Genomic DNA, 8,508 nt, shown 5'->3' with positions numbered 1-8,508 from the left:
TGCAGAGGAAGGAACACTCCCAAACTCATTCTATGAGGCCACCATCACCCTGATACCAAAACCAGACAAAGATACTACAAAAAAAGAAAATTACAGACCAATATCACTGATGAATATAGATACAAAAATCCTCAACAAAATACTAGCAAACAGAATCCAACAGCACATTAAAAGGATCATACAGCATGATCAAGTGGGATTTATCCCAGATATGCAAGGATTCTTCAATATACGTAAATCAATCAATGTGATACACCATATTAACAAATTGAAGAATAAAAACCATATGATCATCTCAATAGATGCAGAAAAAGCTTTTGACAAAATTCAACACCCATTTACGATAAAAAAAACTCTCCTGAAAGTGGGCATAGAGGGAACCTACCTCAACATAATAAAGGCCATATACGACAAACCCACAGCAAACATCATTCTCAATGGTAAAAAACTGAAAGCATTTCCTCTAAGATCAGGAACAAGACAAGGATGTTCACGCTCACCACTATTATTCAACATAGTTTTGGAAGTCCTAGCCATGGCAATCAGAGAAGAAAAAGAAATAAAAGGAATCCAAATTGGAAAAGAAGAAGTAAAACTGTCACTGTTTGCAGATGACATGATACTATACATAGAGAATCCTAAAGATGCCACCAGAAAACAACTAGAGCTAATCAATGAATTTGGTAAAGTTGCAGGATACAAATTTAATCTACAGAAATCTCTTGCATTCCTATACACTAATGATGAAAAATCTGAAAGAGAAATTAAGGAAACACTCCCATTTACCATTGCAACAGAAAGAATAAAAGACCTAGGAATGAACCTACCTAGGGAGACAAAAGACCTGTATGCAGAAAACTATAAGACACTGATGAAAGAAATTAAAGATGATACAAACAGATGGAGAGATATACCATGTTCTTGGATTGGAAGAATCAACATTGTGAAAATGACTCTACTACCCAAAGCAATCTATAGATTCAATGCACTCTTAAAATTTGTATGGAGACACAAAAGACCCCAAATAGCCAAAGCAGTCTTGAGGGAGAAAAACGGAGCTGGAGGAATCAGACTCCCTGACTTCAGACTATACTACAAAGTTACAGTCATCAAGACAATATGGTACTGGCACAAAAACAGAAACATAGATCAATGGAACAAGATAGAAAGCCCAGAGACAAACCCATGCACCTATGGTCAACTAATCTATGACAAAGGAGGCAAGGATATACAATGGAGAAAAGACAGTCTCTTCCATAACTGGTGCTGGGAAAACTGGACAGCTACATGTAAAAGAATGAAATTAGAACACTCCCTAACCCCATACACAAAAGTAAACTCAAAATGGATTAGAGACTTAAATGTAAGACTGGGCACTATAAAACTCTTAGAGGAAAACATAGGAAGAACACTCTTTGACATAAATCACAGAAAGATCTTTTTTGACCCACCTCCTAGAGTAATGGAAATAAAAACAAAAAACAACAAATGGGGCCTAATGAAACTTCAAAGCTTTTGCACAGCAAAGGAAAGCATAAACAAGACGAAAAGACAACCCTCAGAATGGGAGAAAATATTTGCAAACGAATCAATGGACAAAGGATTCATCTCCAAAATATATAAACAGCTCATGCAGCTCAGTATTGAAAAAACAAACAGCCCAATCCAAAAACGGGCAGAAGACCTAAATAGACATTTCTTCAAAGAAGACATACAGATGGCCAAGAAGCACATGGAAAGCTGCTGAACAACACTAATTATTAGAGAAATGCAAATCAAAACTACAATGAGATATCATCTCACACCAGTCAGAATGGCCATCATCAAAAAATCTAGAAACAATAAATGCTGGAGAGGGTGTGGAGAAAAGGGAACACTCTTGCACTGCTGGTGGGAATGTGAATTGGTTCAGCCACTATGGAGAACAGTATGGAGGTTCCTTAAAAAACTACAAATAGAACTACCATATGACCCAGCAATCCCACTACTAGGTATATACCCTGAGGAAACCAGAATTCAGAAAGAGTCATGTACCAAAATGTTCATTGCAGCTCTATTTACAATAGCCCGGAGATGGAAACAACCTAAGTGCCCGTCGTCGGATGAATGGATAAAGAAGATGTGGCACATATATACAATGGAATATTACTCAGCCATAAAAAGAAACGAAATTGAGCTATTTGTAATGAGGTGGATAGATCTAGAGTCTGTCATACAGAGTGAAGTAAGTCAGAAAGAGAAGGACAAATACCGTATGCTAACACATATATATGGAATTTAAGAAAAAAAAATGTTATGAAGAACCTAGGGGTAAAACAGGAATAAAGACAGAGACCTACTGGAGAACAGACTTGAGGATATGGGGAGGGGGGGGGGGTGGTGTGATGAATTGGGCGATTGGGATTGACATGTATACACTGATGTGTATAAAATTGAAGACTAAGAAGGACCTGCTGTATAAAATAAATAAATAAAATTTAATAAAATAAAAATTGAGTTGCTTATGGTTTCTTAGTATTTAATTATGAGTTCTTTATAATACTGAATAAAGATATTTTTTTGCATTTCATTTTATTTTTTTCACACACACTGTATTTTATTTTTACAAGACATATATAAACTGACACCAAGCATTGTAAATGGATGACCACAACAAAAGCAACAATGATTGCAATTACCAAACACGAAACACACTCATACTACGTCATAATATTGACATTCAGTCCAGTAATCCTCCACTGTAACAGCTCCTTTACTTTGCAGTGAAAATTGATTTGTCTATTTTTTGCCTCTGAGTCCTTGTGGGATTTGTTTTTATTCAAACAGAAAGTCACAAAAATTATAATCATCCTCATCAGTTCACTCAGTCCCATGTAATTAATTTTTTTTTCATCTTCATCTTTGTTAGCCCTTTTATGAATTCATCAGTTTTCCATTAGAGTTCTGAAAATGCTTATTCATTCAGTTCCGCAGTATAGTCAGTTACCAGAAACCTGTGCTTGTCAGAGTCTTTTCCATGAATTCCTTGAAGATGAAATCTTTTTATAGGAACATTTTTGCAAAAGCATCAGAGTACACCCAGAACTGTCTGTAAATGACAAAAGACTGTTAAGAATGTTTTCTCCCAAAGTGTTTTATGCCTTTTTCTAAGCTGTGTCATTTGAGAAGCAGATTTTTAAAATTTTTGTTTAAAAGTGCTGTATGGGTAATTTTATGTGTGAACTTGACTTAGCCATAGGTGCCCAGACATTTAGTCAAACATTATTCTGGGTGTGTCTATGAGAGTATTTCTGAAAGAGATTAATATTTGAATCAGGAGACTGAGTAAATCATATTGCTATCCCTACTGTGGGTAAGCCTCATCCAATCAGTTCAAGGTCTGAATAAAACAGAAAGATTACCCTCCCTTGAGTAAGAGGTAACTCTCTTGCTTGACTGCCTTGAGCTAGGACATAGGGTTAAGGTTAGGGTTACAAAACCCAGAACCCCTTGAGGAAGAACTCCAGTGCACTGCTGAAAATATATACGATTAATCTTTCTCCCAGACTTCCCAAAAGGTACCTTTGGCCTTTTACAAGGGTAATTATACATTGAGGAAAGGAAATAATCAGACTTTTCAGGGATTACTGGATACTGGTTCTGAACTGACACTAATTCCAGGAAACCCAAAACATCACTATGGTTCACCAGTCAGAGTACGGGTTAGTGGAAGTCAGGTGGTCAATAGAATTTTAGCTCCAGTCCATCTCACAGTGAGTCCAGTGGGTCTCTGAACCCATCCTGTGGTTATTTCCCTAGCTTCAGAATGCATAGTTGGAATAGACATACTGAGCAGCTGGCAGAATCTCCACATTGGTTCCGTGACCGGTGGAGTGAGGGTTATTATGGTGGGAAAGGCCAAGTAGAAGCCACTAGAACTGACTATAGACAGTTTTAGAAAAGTAGTAAATCAAAATCAATATCACATTCCTGGAGGAATTACAGAGATTAGTGCCACCATCAAGGACTTGAAAGATGCAGGGGTGATGATTCCCACCACCTCCCCATTCAACCCTCCTGTTTGGCTTATGCATATGACAGATGGATCTTTGAGAATGACAGTGGATTATTGTAGGCTTAACCAGGTGGTGACTCCAATTGCATCTGCTGTACCAGATATGGTTTCTTTGCTCGAGAAAACCAACACATCTCCTGGTGCCTGGTATGCAGCTATTGACTGACAAATACCTTTTTCTCCACCCCTGTCAATAAGAACCACCAGAAGCAGTTTGTTTTCTGCTGGCAAGGCCAGCAGTACACCTTCATTGTCCTACCTCAGGGGTATATCAACTCTTCAGTTCTATTTTATAATTTAGTACATAGGGATCTTGATCAATTTTCACGAGATATCACATTGGTCCGTTACATTGATGACATTATGCTGATTGTACCTTGTAAGCAAAAAGTAGCAACTAGCCTTATTGGTAAGACACTTGCGTATCAGAGGGTGAGAAATTTATCTGACAAAAATTCACAACCTTCTACTTCAGTGAAATTTCTAGGGCTCCAGTGGTGGGAGGTATATCAAATATCCCTTCCAAGGTGAAGGATAAGTTGATCTGGACCCTAGATCCTCCTACAACCAAAGAAAGAGTCACAATATGTTGTGGGACTTTTTGGATTCTGGAGGCACCATATTCCCCATTTAGATATGTTATACCAGCCCATTACTGGGTGACCCAAAAAGCTACTAGTTTTGAGTGGGGCCCAGGACAAGAGAAGGCTCTGCAACAGGTCCAGGATGCTGTGCACACTGCCCTGCCACTTGGGCAATATGGTCCAGCAGATCCAGTGGTGCTTGAAGGGGTAAGGATGCTGTTTGGTGCCTTTGACAGGTCCCTACACACCACGACCTTGTCTGGACCCTACCTCAGCCCTCCATAACTGCAACATCCCTCCTCCAAGCCTAATCATAGCAAATTTAAATAATTTCTAACGAATACGGGGCACTTATTATGTGCCAAGCATTGAGATCGACGTAGTATTTTTAGTTCATTTAATCATCACAACTACCCTTTGGTTAAGTTATAATACTATATATATTTTTTCTACACATGAGGAATTTAAACATCAGAGAGATTAATTGACAGTAAGTCATACAGGTAATGAGTGGTAGAACCAGATCTGAACTCAGGCATGTCTAATGCATAGTGTGTGTTTGTAAATACTATGCTATATATTGCCTCACTTAGTGAATGCTCAAGATTAAACTTTAATTCACTTAGTGAGTGTTCAAGATTAGAGTGATGAGTTTTAGAGTGCCCCAGTTTGCCCAGGACTGTCCCGGTTTTAGCACTGAAAGTCCCATATCCTGGGAAACCCCTCAGTCCCAAGCAAATCCAGACACCTGGCAATAATTTGCTAGTCACAACCTTTATGGTTATTGCCTTCCAAGAAATAAGTGATAACAATAAATTAGCATTCGCTTGATCCATGATGATCCTGAGATCATCCCGACTATCTTTCAGTAAAACCATCCACTCTGGCTCATCTAAAAGGTGGCATAATCACCAGATCCTAGCAGGACTGGTTATTGTGCTTCACCAAGATGTTTGAGAAAACCTTTCTGCCATTGCAAGACACAGGCCCAAGCTTCTCCATCACCCTGTTATTCCTGAGGATCACAACAAAATAGCCGGCTGCTATGTTCCCTTGAGACTCCACTAATTGGAACCTACTAACTAGATCTCACTTTGTGAAATGGCCCCTCCAATTGAGGGATCATAAAAAAGGAACTGGCAGTCCTCTAGTCTATTTGATCAGTGTAGGCAATCAACCCAGATAGACTGATGCACCCGAGGGGATTTTAAGAGGCCAAAGTTATTGGCTTTGCTTGTCTTTGCATTAGACACTCAAAAACTCAGCAGGCTAACTGCAAATCATCCCTTAGTGTTGAGTAGGCCCAAGTCTAATGACCTTTCTCATAACTCTGTCAGACCCTCATCTTCTAAAATCCAAAAAAGAGTATTTGAGTTTGGGGAATAGGAGCAAAAGTGGCACTTGAACAGTTCGAAAATTTCTCAACCAAATTGGCATAAGACATATGCCTGAAAGGGGTCTTGTGTGAATTAGATGAGCTGTATTTCTCTCCAGCTGTGCAATAAATTGTCCCCAGTAGCCAGACTGCAGGTTTTTGTTTTGTATCAAACTTTCTATGAAAAAGGTACTTGGGAAAATCAAAGCCCAGCATTTCTTAAGCCTTCCCAAGCTAAGAAGTCTTATATAAAGATGCTGAACACGGTGGTATTTTTTAAAAGCCATGTAAATAATTTAACTTATTTTACATTGTATCCAAAGAAGCAAAGATAGGCTTCTTTTTAAATTTTCATTTTAAAGTTGATTCCACTTATTAGAGAGAATTTTTACTAAATTAGTGTTTAATACTAAATTGTAAGCTGTTGCCCAAGTTATCACATAAGGAAAATCTTGCCCATTTCCTTCTCACAGCATAGACCCTTCAAATCTGCTCTTGTCCTCTCCTCAACTTGATCCATGGCAACACCACAACTATCTTTCTTTGGTGGCCCTTTTGCAATGTCTTTTCTGGGTCCTAAAGAAACATTCTTGTTATCTACACTATATAACCAAAATATGTGAAAGAGAAGAGTGGAAAAAAACTAAACACAACATATGTAATAGTGGGACATGGGTATAATTGAAGGAGCAGGAATTGGGAGCACTGAGGTGGGGGCAGGGCTGGGAGCTAGTGTGAAAGATTAGCTGGTGTCAGGAGGCAGGAGTGCAAATACATACCACAGGTCAGTGTATAGAAGCTGTCTTAGTCCATTCAGGCAGCTATAACAAAATATCAGAGACTGAGTAGCTTATAAAAAACAGAAATTTGTTTCTCATAGTTCTAGAGGCTGAAAGTCCAAGACCTGGGTGCCAGCACGGTTGGATGAGGACCCTCTTCTAGGTCACAGACTTCTCATTGTACCTTCACATGGTGAAAGGGGATATGGAGCTCTTGTGGGGTATTTTTATAAGGGCCCTAATCTCATTCATGAGGGCTTCACCCTCATGACCTAAGCACCTCCTAAAGGTCCCAATTCCTAATAATATCACATTGGGCATTAGGATTTCAACATATGAAATTTGAGGGGACACAAGAATTCAGACCATAGTAGAAGCTGCACAAAGTTTAGACATCATTCACAAACCATTTATTGAGCACCTATTATGTGCCAGAGACTATTCTAGGTGCCTAGGATTCAGCAGTAAACAAGACAGACAAAAATCTCCTGCTGTCTTAGAGCTTGTATTCTAGTGCCAATCAGACGCCATGTGATCATTTAAATCCTTTCACTTTGTCCTTTCATCTCTACCCCCACTGCCACACCCCTGTTTAGTCCCAAATTCCCATGTGTCTAGATAGTAGCAATTGTCTCTTAACAAGTTTCCCTGTCTCCAGTTTAACATCCTTGAAACTCACCCTCCTTATTACTAACAAATTAATCTTTCTAAGGCATATCTCTAAGCACATTCTTCTCCACTCTAAAATTTCAGTAGTTTCCCATTGTTTTTAATTAATTCTAAAACTCTTTAGCTTGGGGTTTAAGACCATTCATGACATAGCCACAACTTACCTCTCCAGCCTTGTCCCATACTATCCACCTCCACTACCCCTACATTTCAGCCACTCTTTGCTTTCTCAGCCCCATTCCTTTGCTTACCTTAGTCCCTTTAACTTGAATTCCTTTCTCCCCACAAACAATTCCACATGCCCAAATCAAACCTTCAAGGTCTAACTGGCACTAAATTGGATAATCACAGATTTCCCATATACTCTCCTCTTCCATAGAGTGATCTTCCCAGCCACACTTGTTTTTGTTCAGCTTTCTCCCCAGGATCAAATCCCAGTCCAGGGGCTGGGGCCTCCACTCCTAATGCATGTGCACTGTACTCCATGGTGACCTAGCTGATTTTCAAATACCAACTGCCTTGGGTACCTGCACTCCGCTAGTGAACAGACTTTGTCCTGGGTTCCAACTGCCATATGTGGTCACGAAGAAACTTCATATCTTGTGTCCAAGACACAAAATGACAATGATGGCCTTGACTTCATATTCCAATTCAACCATTTTCCTCCCCTCTGTCTTGCTTGATTGATCATTTGCTAAAACAGTTATGTATGGGGAATTACACTCAGGCATTTGTCTATATAGAAAGGTAGTAGCAATGTATGTGCAGAGCTGACCCTCGGTGCCGTAACTTTAAAATGTCAGATAGCCTGTCCTCCCCTACCCAAATCTGGTCAGGCTGTCCAGAATCTAGGAAGCTCTCCAGAATCCACCACACCCTGCATTTGCTGGTGTCAGCATTTAGATGGGCAACTCCACCTAAAAAATAAAAAGCGATTCATGCTTGCTGCCCTGTGGATGGACTAACTTTCATAGCAGTTTCCCCCGCCTCAGTATTTTCAACCATAGCTCTTGGTTTGGTGGCCCCCTAAAAGCCACAATAGCTTTG

The sequence above is a fragment of the Lipotes vexillifer genome, unplaced genomic scaffold (assembly GCF_000442215.2).
Source record: "Lipotes vexillifer unplaced genomic scaffold, Lipotes_vexillifer_v1.1 scaffold298, whole genome shotgun sequence".
Taxonomy (NCBI): domain Eukaryota; kingdom Metazoa; phylum Chordata; class Mammalia; order Artiodactyla; family Lipotidae; genus Lipotes; species Lipotes vexillifer.
The sequence above is the reverse complement of the archived record's forward strand: the minus strand, read 5'-3'. Positions refer to the sequence as shown.